Source organism: Pongo pygmaeus, chromosome 8 (assembly GCF_028885625.2).
Source record: "Pongo pygmaeus isolate AG05252 chromosome 8, NHGRI_mPonPyg2-v2.0_pri, whole genome shotgun sequence".
In the NCBI taxonomy this organism is placed as follows: Eukaryota; Metazoa; Chordata; class Mammalia; order Primates; family Hominidae; genus Pongo; species Pongo pygmaeus.
The window spans coordinates 11967259-11983690 of NC_072381.2; the positions used below are offsets into that span (position 1 = coordinate 11967259).

The 16432-nt window shown below is 44.0% G+C and overlaps 1 protein-coding gene and 1 long non-coding RNA gene across 2 annotated transcripts in view; one reads left to right on the forward strand and one right to left on the reverse strand.

The window, feature by feature from the left end:
- PROSER2 (proline and serine rich 2) overlaps positions 1-16432 on the forward strand; it is a 55731-nt gene that overhangs the window by 28962 nt on the left and 10337 nt on the right. The window lies entirely within an intron of this gene.
- LOC129045203 (uncharacterized) overlaps positions 1-16432 on the reverse strand; it is a 53204-nt gene that overhangs the window by 3062 nt on the left and 33710 nt on the right. The window contains exons 4-5 of the long non-coding RNA XR_008504916.1: positions 10615-10728; positions 4689-4809 (exon numbers count right to left, since the gene is read on the reverse strand). This is a non-coding gene — a long non-coding RNA (uncharacterized LOC129045203). The remainder of the gene's footprint in view (positions 1-4688; positions 4810-10614; positions 10729-16432) is intronic.

Genomic DNA, 16432 nt, shown 5'->3' on the forward strand with positions numbered 1-16432 from the left:
CCCGGGGCAGAAACCAACCCAGGCAGGAGCACTACTGAAGAGCTCACACGATAAACACAGTTCACTCTTTTTTTTTTTTTTGAGACAGAGTCTCACTCCGTCCTCCAGTGGCGCGATCTTGGCTCACTGCAACCTCCGCCTCCCAACTTCAAGCAACTCTCCTGCCTCAGCCTCCCAAGTACTGGGATTACAGGCACATGCCACCACACCCGGCTAATTTTTTTTTTTTTTTTTTTGTATTTTTAGTAGAGACAGGGTTTCACCATGTTGGCCAGGCTGATCTCAAACTCCGCCCACCTCAGCTTCCCAAAGTGCTGGGATTACAGGCGGGAGCCACCGCACCCGGCCTCCCAAAGTGCTGGGATTATAGGTGTGAGCCACCGCGCCCGGCCACTCAAGCTGATGTTTCACTCCTGTGCAAGTAAAGATGCTTTTGTATCCTTCTCAGAATCCAGACCCTTGCATAGCTTTGGGAACTTTACAAAAAGAGTTTGTGAAGTTAAGATCTCGTACCTTCCCCAGTGAAGATATTCATCTTTCAGGAGAGAGGAGACCATGACACTCACTCCTAGAGGGAGGAGCACAGGAGAGAAATGGCCCCCTGGGCCTCACTAGGAACCACTGGGGGCACCTCTCAGGTCCTCTTCTTCCAGTGGGAACACCAGTTTCCCTCAGAGACACTGAGCCATAAAATTAGCCTCAGTTATGCTGAAGCTAGATAGACTTGGTATGGGGTAGTTATTAGTAATGACAGAATTTTCTACACTCCTACTTGCATATTTTCTTTTTTAAAACCATTATGGTAATATGCAATAAATATTATTTGATTGGCCGGGCACAGTGGCTCATGCCTGTAATCCCAGCACTTTGGGAGGCCAAGGCAGGTGGATAACCTGAGGTCAGGAGTTTGAGACCAGCCTGGCCAACATGGCGAAACCCCGTCTCTACTAAAAATACAAAAATTAGCCGGGCGTGGTGGCAGGCACCTGTAATCCCAGCTACTCAGGAGGCTAAGGCAGGAGAATCACTTGAACCAGGAGGTGGAGATTGTAGTGAGCTGAGATCGCACCACTGCACTCCAGCCTGGGCGACAGAACGAGACTCCCTCTCAAAAGAAATGCCCAGCACCCAAGCAGCACTGCTGCCGGCTTCTCCTTCCCTGGTGTCCTGTTAGTGTCCAGGTGGGGCGCCATTCCCCTTCATCCTGCCGCTGCCATCTTGTTTGGATCCATGCTCCTCCTTCCATCTCTTTCTCTTCTCCATAGACGTTTAAATTATTTTTTCTTTGATCACTAAAGGTGAGGTGGTAAAAGGGAACATTCCTTCCTCCTCCCTGTTGCACACATTTCTTAATTCTACCAGTTTTATGGGCATGAGTTTGATTTTAAATTAAAGGATTCCTGTTCTACCCAGTTCTTTCCTATCCAGTAAATCATCCAGTAGCACTCCTGTGGTACATGTGATGTCTGTTCCCCGCCGTGCCTGTCCCTGTATATCACAGGGTAGAATAATGGAAACAGCATTGTAAAGCCCACTCATAGGACGCCCATAATTAAGTTGCGTCTACATGGTGTGTGTTTGGGATCACAGAATTGTGCTGCATATCCAGCCTTAGACCTGTTCTCCTCCCGATGTTGGAGGAATGTTCTGGTCGCGTGTCCTTGCCTTCCCCTCAGGCCTGTTAACTGTTTTCAGGCATTTTCCTCCAGGGAAGGTTATTGAGCTAAGTTTACTTGTCATCTTATTATTTCACAGTTGTGTACTTTCCTTTAGAACTAGCAAAATGAGAAAATATGGCAGTGGCACAATCATAGCTTACTGCAGCCGTGGCTTCCTAGGCTCAAGTGAGCCTCCTGACTCAACCTCCCAAGTAGCTGGGATAACGGTTGCAGCAGCGCCACACCTGGCTAATTTTTTAAATTTTTTTGTAGAGATGAGGTCTTGCTATGTTGAACAGGCTGGTTTAGAATTCCTGGCCTCAAGCAATCCTCCTGCCTCAGTCTTCCCAAGTGCTGGGATTATAGGCATGAACCACCACACCCAGCCTGCTAAAAGATTTTTTTTTTTTTTTTTTTGGCAACCTCTGCCTCCTGGGTTCAAGCGATTCCCCTGCCTCAGCCTCCCGAGTAGCTGGGATTACAGGCATGTGCCACCATCCCCGACTAATTTTTGTATTTTTCCTACTAATGTTTTTTAAACAGTCACATGACACTTGATTTTCACAGAGCCGCACTTAGCAGCCAGTCCCTGTCACAGCATTACAGCGTCTTTAAACGTCATACTCCACTTTTTTGGAAGTGTAAATTCTCAGAGTAGCTATAAGTTTTATTCTAACTCATCAGGTTTTTTTTTTTTTAACGTGACTTTTCTCTTTAAAACAAAAATCAACCGTAGCGGTGTCTTCAATTAAGCGGTGTCCTTTAATTCCCAAGGTCATGAAAGATTAGTCAATCAACAGCGTTTTTAGGCCTCTAGGTTGTACGATATGTAAATGCACCTCTTAGAAGGCTCTTTAAGTAAAACATAACCTAGTTAGGCTGTGGGTTTCTTAAGAAAGAAAGAAAACCTCATTCTCATTTATAGACGTTTGTTTTTTTTTTTTTTAAGCAAATGTTATTCTTAGAAGAAGATAAGGCCGGGTGCAGTGGCTCACGCCTGTAATCCCAGCACTTTGGGAGGCCGAGGCAGGTGGATCACAAGGTCAGGAGATGGAGACCATCCTGGCTAAGACGGTGAAACCCCATCTCTACTAAAAATACAAAAAATTAGCTGGGCGTGGTGGTGGGTGCCTGTAGTCCCAGCTACTGGGGAGGCTGAGTCAGGAGAATGGTGTGAGCCCGGGAGGCAGAGCTTGCAGTGAGCTGAGATCGTGCCACTGCACTCCAGCCTGGGCGACACAGTGAGACTCCATCTCAAAAAAAAAAAAAGAAGAAGATGATAAAAGATGAATGCCTGATTTTAATTGAGAGTACCCTAAAGTTTTAAGTGCTAGTTGGAGTGTCACCTGGTATATAACAGATCTTTGCTCATTAGAAACTTTTCTCCTGAGCCAGTGCAAGTTAAAAATTTAAAAAGCGTCCAGGTTTGGTGATGCACAACTGTAGTCCAAGCTACTTGGGAGGCCTGAGGCAGGAGGATCACTTCAGCCTAGGAGTTAAAGGCCTGCCTGGGCAACATAGCAAGACCCCTGTTTCCACACAAAACAAATATGTAAATTCTAGAAGATGATCTCGAATATTTTTTAAAGTTAAAATAGCCACTTAAATAGGATTGTTGAGGCTATCCATATGGCCACAGTTATGACTGAGGCTGTTCTAAGAGGGCAGTGAACATGAAGTTTTTATTTCTCAAGAGGCTAGTTGTGTGTGTGCATGTTTTTGGTAAATAATCCTGCCTGTGAACATTTTTTAATGAAAGGTATAGGTAGAACTAGAATGAGTTGTCCAAATCCTAGAATATGTGGCCACAAAGGCCTCCCTTGAATTATGTCTTTTCATTTGAAACATGAGGGCAGCTTTGATGTGTGTGCAAGGCGGTGCTTCCTGACAACGCTGGGAGTGTGCTTGTGGAGCTTACTACCTCGAGAGGTGATGCAGGCACAAAATAAAAGGCCCGAGAAGGGCTGGAGACATCCATATGTGACAGCTCTCCTCTCCATGGCTGCTGCAGGCAGCTCTGGGTGTTTGGTTACCAACGTCACCCTCTAAGGCCTGTGTCTCCAGGGCTCACCTCGTCTCACAAAACCCCCTGGGTGCACGGCGAGGGCACGGTGCTGCCTCACACCAGTGTTCCCAGGCTCTCCCTCTGAATGGAGTCCTGAAGTCGGGTCTGCCTTCACACATCCCGAAGCTTCCTCTAGAAGAACATAGGATTTGGCTGCTCGGAAAGGGCAGAGAGCTCTCCATTTGCATGATTCTCAAGGAGCGGAGCTGGAACACCATGGCTGCTTTCGTGAGGGTGGCTGGGGACATCCCAAGTCTACCTCTTATTTGTTTTTACCTCTGGCTTGGGCAAAAACAGTGATCCAAATTTATGAACAAGTTTTTAGGATTTAATATTTGATGAACTGTCTTGAATCCCCCTCTCCCTACGCCCACAAGTGCTGTGGCCCTGAAGTCACACAGCGGTCTGTGACCAGGCAGCAGCCAGCAGCTCCTGAGCCACCCTGTTCCTCCAGAGCACTTGACACCTTTGGCCCCACACATGGCTCATGGACTAAGAAGGCGCGGCAAGCACTGGGGGACTTCCCACGTGGCCGGGCTGGAGCAAAGTCTGAGGAGTGTGCTAGAAATCCGATGTGCTGTTTACTCTGTGACTTCAGGAGGGGACACTGAACCGGAGGAGCCGCCCCGTCAGCCATAACCCCGCCCTTTCATCCTACCTTCTCACCCAGCTGAAATCCAAATGATCCTGGTCAAACAGCTGCTTTAAAACATAACTCAGTAGCTTTTCTAAAAGGCCAATTCAGTCAACATTTCATAAATGCCTACTGCATATAAGAACTGAGAGGTGATGGGATAAGACTCAGTTTGCCCCCTTTTAGGAACTCACAATATAGTGGTGAGGCAGCCATGGAGGACCCAAGCTCATGAGGGTCTCAGAGCTCCTCAAATGCTGCACACTTGGAGTGTGTCTGTCTCAGTCAAGATCTCTGTGAGAGAGAGAGAAGAAGGCAAGATCCTTATTACCTGTTTAAAGACACTGAAGGCAGCCCAGGAGCCCAGCCGTCATCTTGTGAAGCCATTATCCTTTGGTTTTATAATCAAAACTGTACACGTATCTCATTCTTCATGGGCTTGTGTCTCTTTCCTGCCGGAAGTACAGGTTTAAGTGAGCCATCTTGAAACATGCCAGTAGTGTCTAGCTAGAAATGACCATAATTGGCCGGGTGCGGCGGCTCACGCCTGTCATCCCAGCACTTCGGGAGGCCCAGGTGGGTGGATCATCTGAGGTCAGGATTTGGAGACCAGCCTGGCCAACATGGGGAAACTCTGTCTCTGAGAAAAATACAAAAATTAGCCAGGCGTGGTGACGCATGCCTGTAATCCCAGCTGCTCCGGAGGCTGAGGCAGGAAAATCACTTGAACCCGGGAGGCGGAGGTTGCAGTGAGCCGAGATCGCACCACTGCACTCCAGCCTGGGCAACAGATGGAGACTCCATCTAAAAAAAAAAAAGAAAACATAATTAAACGTTTGTCCCAAAACTGTGGGACGCTCCACCTGCACTTACAGTCTCTTCCGAGGTTGCCGAAGTGGGCGCGGCACTCAAAGCTGCGCAGGAAGGGGCTGCCTGCATTTTCTTCTCTCTGCCCCTATTCTGTTTCAGCTCTGAGGGGGTGTCTCATCAGGTTGGATTATTAAATCAATAAAGCATTGCTCGAGTGTCAGAGAGCTAACTGTGGTGCATGTAAGAAGACATCACATCACACTCTGCCCAATACCTCAGTACCAGCTAGCCCAGGCTGCCGACCGAGGACACGGGGGTTCAGAGACACCTGGCTCATCTCCAGACATTTTCTTAGCCATCGGCAGCTTTTTTATGATTTTTTTTTTTTTGGTCTAGACTAGAGATGAGTTCTGCTGCTTCACATTTTTTTAATCCCTCACAGGGAGTTGCCACAATTGTCTTAGTCTGCAGTTAAACTAAATTTTTTTTCCCCCAAGATGGAATCTTGCTGTGTCGCCCAGAGCTGGACTGCAATGGCACAATCTCAGCTCAGTGCAACCTCTGCCTCCTGGGTTCCAGCAATTCTCCTGCTTCAGCCTCCCAAGAGGCTGGGATTACAGGTGGGTGCCACCACGCCTGGCTAATTTTTTTTTTTTGTATTTTTAGTAGAAACGGGGTTTCGCCATGTTGGCCAGGCTGGCCTCGAACTCCCGGCCTCAAGTGATTTGGCCTCTCAAAGTGCTAGGATTACAGGCGTGAGCCAGCCTCTCAAAGTGCTGGGATTACAGGCGTAAGCCACCACGCCCAGCCAATTCAGCTGTTTTTTAGGTAGGGGTCACTTCAGTACACGTATTTTAAGCCTTCTCAGCATTTTTGTTCAACCAACCAAAGATTTTATTCTACCGTTTCTCTAAAAACAAAACTCCTGTCCCAAATCTGTGCTGGCATAGGAATAGCTAGGACTGTTGACTTCTCGACCTGTTGCAGTTTTTTTAAAAAGTTGTCATCTAGCTTTTTATTGGGCTGCTGCCCTCAGAGCTTGAATGGGGCTTGGATAGACCTTTTTTCTGCCATCTCTGTGCAGGAGTCAACAGAGATCAGCTAGACTGGGACTTTGTTCTCTACGTGGGGGCTTGTTCTGGTGCATTATAATTACCTTAGTATGTTCAGCATTTTGAATTTTCTGGTTTGAATGCACTAGAAATTCTCTCTTCAAAATCATATCATCTATATTAGGGTAAAAATACATTGCTCACATTCTTGAAGCAAAGCAGTATTTCCTTCAGAGACTTGTCATTTCTTCAAGTCAGCATGGTAGGATAGGATATGTGAGGGATGGGCCCGGCGCAGTAGCTCACGCCTATAATCCCAGCACTTTGGGAGGCCGAGGCGGGCAAATCACAAGGTCAGGAGTTCGAGACCAGCCTGGCCAATATGTTGAAACCCCATCTCTACTAAAAATAAACAAGTCAGCCGGGAGTGTTGGCAGGTGCCTATAGTCCCAGCTACTCAGGAAGCTGAGGCAGGAGAATCGCTTGAACCCAGGAGGTGGAGGTTGCAGTGAGCCGAGATTGCATGACTGCACTCCAGCCTGGGCAACAAAGCGAGACTCCGTCTCAAAAAAAAAAAAAAAAGTGAGGGATGGTTTTCTAGCCTGTTCTTTTAACATCTGAAGATGTGTAGCCTTAAGGAACTGCCATTTACTCCAGAATCCAAACTGGTACATTAAAAAACATCATTTGGGCCAAGCACGGTGGCTCATGCCTGTAATCCCAGCACTTTGGGAGGCTGAGGCGGGCAGATCATTTGAGGTCAGGAGCTTGAGACCAGCTTGGCCAAAACGGTGAAACCCCATCTCTGCTAAACATACCAAAAAATAAAAAAGGCCGAGTGTGGTGGTGCAGCCTGTAATCCCAGCGACTTGGGAGGCTGAGGTGGGGGAATTGCATGAACCAGGAGGCGGAGGTTGCAGTGAGGCAAGATCACACCACTGCACTCCAAGCTGGGAGACAGAGTGAGACTCTGTCTCAAAAAAAAAAAAAAAAAAAATTGTGAGAAGGGAATTTTCTTTTCTGCTGTCCGCCTTCTTCTGCCTTTCCAACTAATAGGGATAAACTTAGGCTTTCTCCAACTCACCCTTGCCCAAGAAAGCGACTATTTTTGCTTCTCATTTCCTATCGACATAGTTCTTAGGGACCTGAGTCATTAGCAAACGCCTCTTCCAATAGCACCTAGCCCTGCAGGAGCCTCCACTGTGGGCTCCAGCTCTCTCCCGCCTCCACGGACCACCAGGCGATGGCTTGTGCTTTTGGATTTTTTACTATAACAGCTTTATCGGGATACAAGTCACATAGCATACAGTTCACCCGTTTAAAGTATACATTCAATGGCATTTAGTGTATTTACATCCCCACAGTCCATTTTAGAATGTTTTCATCTCCTGAAAAGAAATCATAGCCCATTTGCAGTCACTGCCCATCCCTGCCCCTGCCCCTGCCCCTGCCCCTGCGCCTGCCCCTGTCCTCGCCGCCATGACCTGCTCCCCCAGGCCATCTCTTTCTTTTGGGCATCTCCCGAGGGAGAGGTAGACAGATTCTCCCTGCCGAGGGCCACAAGCCTCTTTTCTGACCCTGAGGCCCTGATCCCTTCCCCAGCGGCTCTCTCTGCTTCTGCCTCTCCTCTCCTCCCCTCCCAGGGAAGGCAGATCCGGGTTCACTGTGGAGGGTGGCTTCGTCCCCCAGGATTAGGCAGCAGACAGCCCACAGCATGGCTGGCCCTGCCTTGGGACTCAGGGCACAAGGCCAGGCTGACCACAGAGAAGGTGCTTGGGATACACACCAGGTGCCCAGCACTCACTCCAGCCCCACACCCTAGAGGGGCTCGGGTAGGTTGAGGATGTGAGAATCTCAGGCTCCCAGGACCTGGGAAGCTGCTCACCAACTGGCTCGGTGAAAATGGATTTTTGGGCTGGGCACGGTGGCTCACACCTGTAATCCCAGCACTTTGGGAGGCCAAGGTGGGTGGATCACGAGGTCAGGAGTTAAAGACCAGCCTAGCCAGCATGGTGAAACCCCGTCTCTACTAAAAATACAAAAATTAGCCAGGCGTGGTGGCGGGTGCCTGTAATCCCAGCTACTCGGGATCCTGAGGCAGAGAATTGCTTGAACCCAGGAGGCGGAGATTGCAGTGAGCCAAGATCGTGCCACTGCACTCCAGCCCAGGTGACAGAACGAGACCCATCTCAAAAAAAAAAAAAAGAAAATGGATTTTTGTCTCGTTTTATACAAATAATAAGTAAGCAGAGGAAGAAAGAACCCTGAGGTGAGACTGTGAGCAGAGGAACTCTGGGATGAAATGTATGAGGCCTGCGTGGGGATCCGAGCAAGGGTCCGTTGATGCTTGTTAGTGTGTGATGGGAAACAACAGAACAAAACCAAAAGCAAGTATGCAGCTGGGTCAAGGCCGGTCACAGTGGCTCATGCTTGTAATCCCAGCACTTTGGGAGGCCAAGGTGGGTGAATCACTTGAGGTCAGGAGTTCGAGACCAGGCTGGCCAACATGGCGAAATCCCATATCTACTAAAAGTACAAAAATTAGCTGGGCGTGGTGGCGTGCACCTGTAGTCCCAGCTACCCTGGAGGCTGAGGCAGGAGAATTGCTTGAACCTGGGAGGCAGAGGCTGCAGTGAGCTGAGATCGTGCCACTGCACTCCAGCCTGGGCGACAGAGCAAGACTCCTAAAAAATAATAAATTGTTTCCCATATTCGGTATTTTCTGCACTATAACCAACATGATCTTTCCAAAATGCTGTGTGGATGACTGTGCCTTGTTCCTTGTTGCTTAACTCTCATCCAGTCCTTTCAGGTTATTGACTGACATATCATTTCCTCTCTGAAGTTTTTCCTGTACAGACCCTTTTCCCCGGAAGTGTGGCTTGGTAACCATGCACGCTGTGTTTCCATCACACCCCAGGCTCACCTTGTCATAGGAGTTCCACACTCTAGGGCAGTGCTGATGTTCTTATCTAAACCCTCGTTGGGTGGTAAGCTCTAGAGAGCAGGAGCATGATTTATACTGTGGTAATGGATTGTGTGCTTAGCAGGTGCATGTGTGGCTGTGATTCAGGGGATGCTGTGGGGGTGGGCTGAGGTTTGAAATCTGGCTGTGAAAGTAGGTGAGATGCAGCCGTGCACAGATGGGCGTCGCTGCCTTAGAAGCCTACATAGGAAGAGCCAGTGATGGACTTGAGTAGGGAGCAAGAAGTGACAAACCATAGCCTGTGGCCCATAGCTGCCCCCACTCCTTGCTTTTGTAAATACAGTTCAATGTAACAAAAGTGAGGCTCATTCCTTACTTTGGTAGAGTTGAGTAGCTGCTACCCTAAAGCCTGCACAGCCCAGAATATTTACTACCTGGCCCTTTACCAAAGAGTTGGCCATGCCTCCCGAGGAATATAAAGGAGAGAATGGTGGAAAGTTAACTGTGAAGGGTAGGCAGAGCCATAGCAAATACCTAGGAAGACATAGGGCAGAAAATGTGCAAGATGTCTACGCTGGAAACTATGAGAAATCATTGAGAGAAATTAAAGAGTCAGGTCTGTGCATCTGAAATGTCAGCGCATCAGACTCCCTGGAGGCTGCGTCCAACACAGACTGACAGGCCCAGCGCCTGAGAGTTTCTAATGCAGCAGGTCTGGGATTGGACCCAAGAATGTTTCTAACAAGTTCACAGATGCTGCTTCTGGTCCAAAGACCACACTTTGAGAGCCACACATCTAAATAAATGAAGCCATGAGCCATATTCATGGGTCAAGAAAAGATTGCAAAGACATCAGTTCTCTCCAATTTGAGAAAGTTTTATGCAAATCCCACCTAAAGTCAGAACAGAGGTATGTGTGTGTTTATGTGAATATGGAAATTGACAAACTGATACTAAAATTTATATGGAAATAAAAAAGGACTAAGAAAGCTAAACAGACTTAAGGAAGACTTTAAGAACTCCAACAAAACTGGAGGACTTTGCTAGATATCAAGACTTACTATAGAATGGGCACAGTGGCTCATGCCTACAATAACACCACTTTGGGAAGCTGAGGCCAGAGGACTGCCTGAGCCCAGGAGTTCAAGATCAGCCTGGGCAATATAGTGAGACTTTGTCTCTACAAAAAATATATAAAAATTAGCTGGGTATGGGAGTGTTTGCCTGTAGTTCCAGCCACTGGGGAGGCTGAGGTGGGAGGATCACTTGAGCTGGGGAGACCTAGGCTGCAGTGAGCTGTGATTGCACCACTGCACTGTAGACTGGGCAACAGAGTGAGACACGGTCTCTAAAAAATCAACAGAAGGCATATATGAAACATCAATATTTCATTATGTATATGCAAATATTTCAAAATATGAAAAAATCCAGAACACTTCTTATCCCAAGCATTTCCGATGAGTACTCACCTGTATTATGGAGGAAAAAAAGCTCAACGTCATTAGTCTTCGTGGAAATGACATTGAAAATCACAGTGAAATATGACTGCATTCCTCTCCTTCGGGGTGCTAGAGCAACCAGCCCTGCTGAAAGCAAGTGTCAGTCAGTACAGCCACTTCAGAAAGCTGTGTCCACCCACCCAAGCGGACACACATCTTCAGACCGGGCCATTGTGCATAGGTTTATATCCAACAGGTACGCATTGCTTATCCTTCCTAGCAATGTTCTGCCTGCCTGCCTAACCCATGCCTAGGTATCTCTCCTTTTCCTGAGCCATCCTTCTTTCAGGATTAAGCTAATAAGACCAGGCTAGCTTGAGAAATTTGCATATGTTCTTGTGTTTTCATCCCCAAAACAACAGTGTACTATGCTTTCAACTATAGTCTCTGAAATTGTTTAGACCACAGGCTCTGTATGGGCCTGGGAGTTAGATGCTTTGGGTAGGTGGGCATTTGAATACCTCTCAGATCACAGTGTGGAAAGCATCGGACTGCACCACATGGATCAGCTCTTAATCACTTCTGATAAGACAAAAAAAATACATTAGCAGAGCACAGACGTGCACCTGTAGTCCCAGCAACTCCGGAGGCTGAGGCAGGAGAATCGCTTGAGCCCTGGGGGCAGAGGTTACAGTGAGTCAAGATCGCGCCACTGCACTCAACAGCCTGGCAACGGGAGTGAAACCATCCCCCCACCACAAAAAAAAACAAAGTACAGCAGAAGCAGAGTCCAAGCTCATAGTATTATACAGTCAAATAGTCTATAAGGTTTATAAAAACATCAGTCCGCATGTACCACCTCCATTTCCTACTCAATGGGAGGCAACAGCTCTTAACTCTACCTATTTGTTATTTACCTCCACTATTGACATATTGCTATATATCCTTTCAGTTTTTTTCATGTGTCTGTATTAAGTATGCACAATTTTAATCTGAGACAACTCTGTTATGGTGTCGGTGTATATATTGCTGTACACAGATAATGATAAATGCTTTCTCTCATTAGTTTTTCTGTGGTTGATCATGGTTTCGCTTTTGCTTGCATGGTTTCCTTCCTCCCCTTGGGCTTGCTGTGAACTAGACTTGCTGAGCGCACAGGTGGCTTCCTGGGGAGCCCTCGTTATTCTGGGATTCGCTGCAGCTTTCTCATGTGGGTGCTCCCGTTGCCTGGCTCCGTGTCTTCTGTCTGGGTTTACTCCGTGTTTAGAGGAGCAGCTACCCTTCCTGACTACCCTGCAGTGGCTTCCTCAGACAGGCTGAAGTGGGAGATCAGATTGAAGACCTTGCGTGACTTAAAAACACCTTTATTCTTCCGTAGTTCTAATTAATAATCGGATTATGTATACGATTCTAGTTCACAATTTATCCGGGTTTTGAGCCCCCATTTGTCTCCCAGCTTCTGGTGTTGCTGCTGAGAAGTCTGTTGCTGTTTTCTGATTCCTGATCTTTTGTTTGTTTAAATTATTTGGAAGTTATTTCAAACTTAATGAAGTTGTAAGAATAGTACAGAGAACTCCCACCTACCCTTTAATTAGATTCACCAATTTTTAAATTTTTTCCACATTTTAACATGCGCGCTCTCTATATACACAACACACGCACACTTTATTTTTTCTGAACCATTTGAATGTAGTTGCTACATAATGCTCCCCTCAATACTGAAGTACATTTTAAAAACAAGGATATTATTCTCTTACATAACTTACACAGGCAGTTATCAAATTCGGATTTCTGATTTTTTTTTTTTTTTTTTTGAGACAGAGTATTGCTCTGTCACCCAGGCTAGAGTGCAGTGGTGCAATCTTGACTCACTGCAACCTCTGCCTCCCAGGTTCAAGTGGTTCTCCTGCCTCAGCCTCCCGAGTAGCTGGGATCACAGGTGCCTGCCACCATGCCCGGCTAATTTTTGTATCTTTAGTAGAGACAGGATTTTACCATGCTGGCCAGCCTGGGCTCGAACTCCGGAGCTCGGATCCACCCACACTACTGGGATTACAGGCGTGAGCCACCGCACCTGGCCTCTGATTTCTGATCTTTTGTATGTGACCTGCTTTTTCACTCTGAGAAGCTTTCCGGATTTTTTCTTGGCTTGGAATATTCTGAAATGTCACAGTGATGCCTACCTTGGCATGGGTGTGTTTGATTTTTATTCATTAGGTTGTACACGAAGGACCCCTTTCAGTTTGGAAACTCACGTGTTCCTGTTTAGGGGCATTTCCCTGAATTATTTTATTTTATAATTTCTTCCTCTCATTTTCTCTGATTTCTCTTTCTAGAACTCTCATTATTCACATAGTGGCCCTCCCAGATCTATCCTTTGATTTTCTTCTCCTTTCTTTTCATAAGGAAGAAAGGAAGATCTGTCCTTTGATTTTCTTCTCCTTTCTTTTCATAAGGAAGAAAGGAAGATCTATCCTTTGATTTTCTTCTCCTTTCTTTTCATAAGGAAGAAAGGAAGATCTGTCCTTTGATTTTCTTATCCTTTCTTTTCATAAGGAAGAAAGGAAGATCTGTCCTTTGATTTTCTTCTCCTTTCTTTTCATAAGGAAGAAAGGAAGATCTATCCTTTGATTTTCTTCTCCTTTCTTTTCATAGGGAAGAAAGGAAGATCTGTCCTTTGATTTTCTTATCCTTTCTTTTCATAAGGAAGAAAGGAAGATCTGTCCTTTGATTTTCTTCTCCTTTCTTTTCATAAGGAAGAAAGGAAGATCTATCCTTTGATTTTCTTCTCCTTTCTTTTCATAGGGAAGAAAGGAAGATCTGTCCTTTGATTTTCTTATCCTTTCTTTTCATAAGGAAGAAAGGAAGATCTATCCTTTGATTTTCTTATCCTTTCTTTTCATAGGGAAGAAAGGAAGATCTATCCTTTGATTTTCTTCTCCTTTCTTTTCATAAGGAAGAAAGGAAGATCTATCCTTTGATTTTCTTCTCCTTTCTTTTCATAAGGAAGAAAGGAAGATCTATCCTTTGATTTTCTTCTCCTTTCTTTTCATAAGGAAGAAAGGAAGATCTATCCTTTGATTTTCTTCTCCTTTCTTTTCATAAGGAAGAAAGGAAGATCTGTCCTTTGATTTTCTTCTCCTTTCTTTTCATAAGGAAGAAAGGAAGATCTATCCTTTGATTTTCTTCTCCTTTCTTTTCATAAGGAAGAAAGGAAGATCTATCCTTTGATTTTCTTCTCCTTTCTTTTCATAAGGAAGAAAGGAAGATCTATCCTTTGATTTTCTTCTCCTTTCTTTTCATAAGGAAGAAAGGAAGATCTATCCTTTGATTTTCTTCTCCTTTCTTTTCATAAGGAAGAAAGGAAGATCTATCCTTTGATTTTCTTCTCCTTTCTTTTCATAAGGAAGAAAGGAAGATCTATCCTTTGATTTTCTTCTCCTTTCTTTTCATAGGGAAGAAAGGAAGATCTGTCCTTTGATTTTCTTCTCCTTTCTTTTCATAAGGAAGAAAGGAAGATCTATCCTTTGATTTTCTTCTCCTTTCTTTTCATAAGGAAGAAAGGAAGATCTATCCTTTGATTTTCTTCTCCTTTCTTTTCATAAGGAAGAAAGGAAGATCTGTCCTTTGATTTTCTTCTCCTTTCTTTTCATAAGGAAGAAAGGAAGATCTGTCCTTTGATTTTCTTCTCCTTTCTTTTCATAAGGAAGAAAGGAAGATCTGTCCTTTGATTTTCTTCTCCTTTCTTTTCATAAGGAAGAAAGGAAGATCTATCCTTTGATTTTCTTCTCCTTTCTTTTCATAAGGAAGAAAGGAAGATCTATCCTTTGATTTTCTTCTCCTTTCTTTTCATAAGGAAGAAAGGAAGATCTGTCCTTTGATTTTCTTCTCCTTTCTTTTCATAAGGAAGAAAGGAAGATCTGTCCTTTGATTTTCTTCTCCTTTCTTTTCATAAGGAAGAAAGGAAGATCTATCCTTTGATTTTCTTCTCCTTTCTCTTCATAGGGAAGAAAGGAAGATCTATCCTTTGATTTTCTTCTCCTTTCTTTTCATAAGGAAGAAAGGAAGATCTATCCTTTGATTTTCTTCTCCTTTCTTTTCATAAGGAAGAAAGGAAGATCTATCCTTTGATTTTCTTATCCTTTCTTTTCATAAGGAAGAAAGGAAGATCTATCCTTTGATTTTCTTATCCTTTCTTTTCATAAGGAAGAAAGGAAGATCTATCCTTTGATTTTCTTATCCTTTCTTTTCATAAGGAAGAAAGGAAGATCTGTTTTTTGATTTTCTTATCCTTTCTTTTCATAGGGAAGAAAGGAAGATCTGTCCTTTGATTTTCTTCTCCTTTCTTTTCATAAGGAAGAAAGGAAGATCTGTCCTTTAATTTTCTTCTCCTTTCTTTTCATAAGGAAGAAAGGAAGATCTGTCCTTTGATTTTCTTATCCTTTCTTTTCATAGGGAAGAAAGGAAGATCTGTCCTTTGATTTTCTTATCCTTTCTTTTCATAGGGAAGAAAGGAAGATCTATCCTTTGATTTTCTTATCCTTTCTTTTCATAGGGAAGAAAGGAAGATCTATCCTTTGATTTTCTTATCCTTTCTTTTCATAAGGAAGAAAGGAAGATCTGTCCTTTGATTTTCTTATCCTTTCTTTTCATAAGGAAGAAAGGAAGATCTATCCTTTGATTTTCTTCTCCTTTCTTTTCATAAGGAAGAAAGGAAGATCTGTCCTTTGATTTTCTTCTCCTTTCTTTTCATAAGGAAGAAAGGAAGATCTGTCCTTTGATTTTCTTATCCTTTCTTTTCATAAGGAAGAAAGGAAGATCTATCCTTTGATTTTCTTCTCCTTTCTTTTCATAAGGAAGAAAGGAAGATCTATCCTTTGATTTTCTTCTCCTTTCTTTTCATAAGGAAGAAAGGAAGATCTATCCTTTGATTTTCTTCTCCTTTCTTTTCATAAGGAAGAAAGGAAGATCTATCCTTTGATTTTCTTCTCCTTTCTTTTCATAAGGAAGAAAGGAAGATCTATCCTTTGATTTTCTTCTCCTTTCTTTTCATAAGGAAGAAAGGAAGATCTATCCTTTGATTTTCTTCTCCTTTCTTTTCATAAGGAAGAAAGGAAGATCTATCCTTTGATTTTCTTCTCCTTTCTTTTCATAAGGAAGAAAGGAAGATCTATCCTTTGATTTTCTTCTCCTTTCTTTTCATAAGGAAGAAAGGAAGATCTATCCTTTGATTTTCTTATCCTTTCTTTTCATAGGGAAGAAAGGAAGATCTGTCCTTTGATTTTCTTCTCCTTTCTTTTCATAAGGAAGAAAGGAAGATCTATCCTTTGATTTTCTTCTCCTTTCTTTTCATAAGGAAGAAAGGAAGATCTATCCTTTGATTTTCTTCTCCTTTCTTTTCATAAGGAAGAAAGGAAGATCTGTCCTTTGATTTTCTTATCCTTTCTTTTCATAAGGAAGAAAGGAAGATCTATCCTTTGATTTTCTTCTCCTTTCTTTTCATAAGGAAGAAAGGAAGATCTATCCTTTGATTTTCTTCTCCTTTCTTTTCATAAGGAAGAAAGGAAGATCTATCCTTTGATTTTCTTCTCCTTTCTTTTCATAAGGAAGAAAGGAAGATCTGTCCTTTGATTTTCTTCTCCTTTCTTTTCATAAGGAAGAAAGGAAGATCTGTCCTTTGATTTTCTTATCCTTTCTTTTCATAGGGAAGAAAGGAAGATCTGTCCTTTGATTTTCTTCTCCTTTCTTTTCATAGGGAAGAAAGGAAGATCTATCCTTTGATTTTCTTATCCTTTCTTTTCATAGGGAAGAAAGGAAGATCTGTCCTTTGATTTTCTTATCCTTTCTT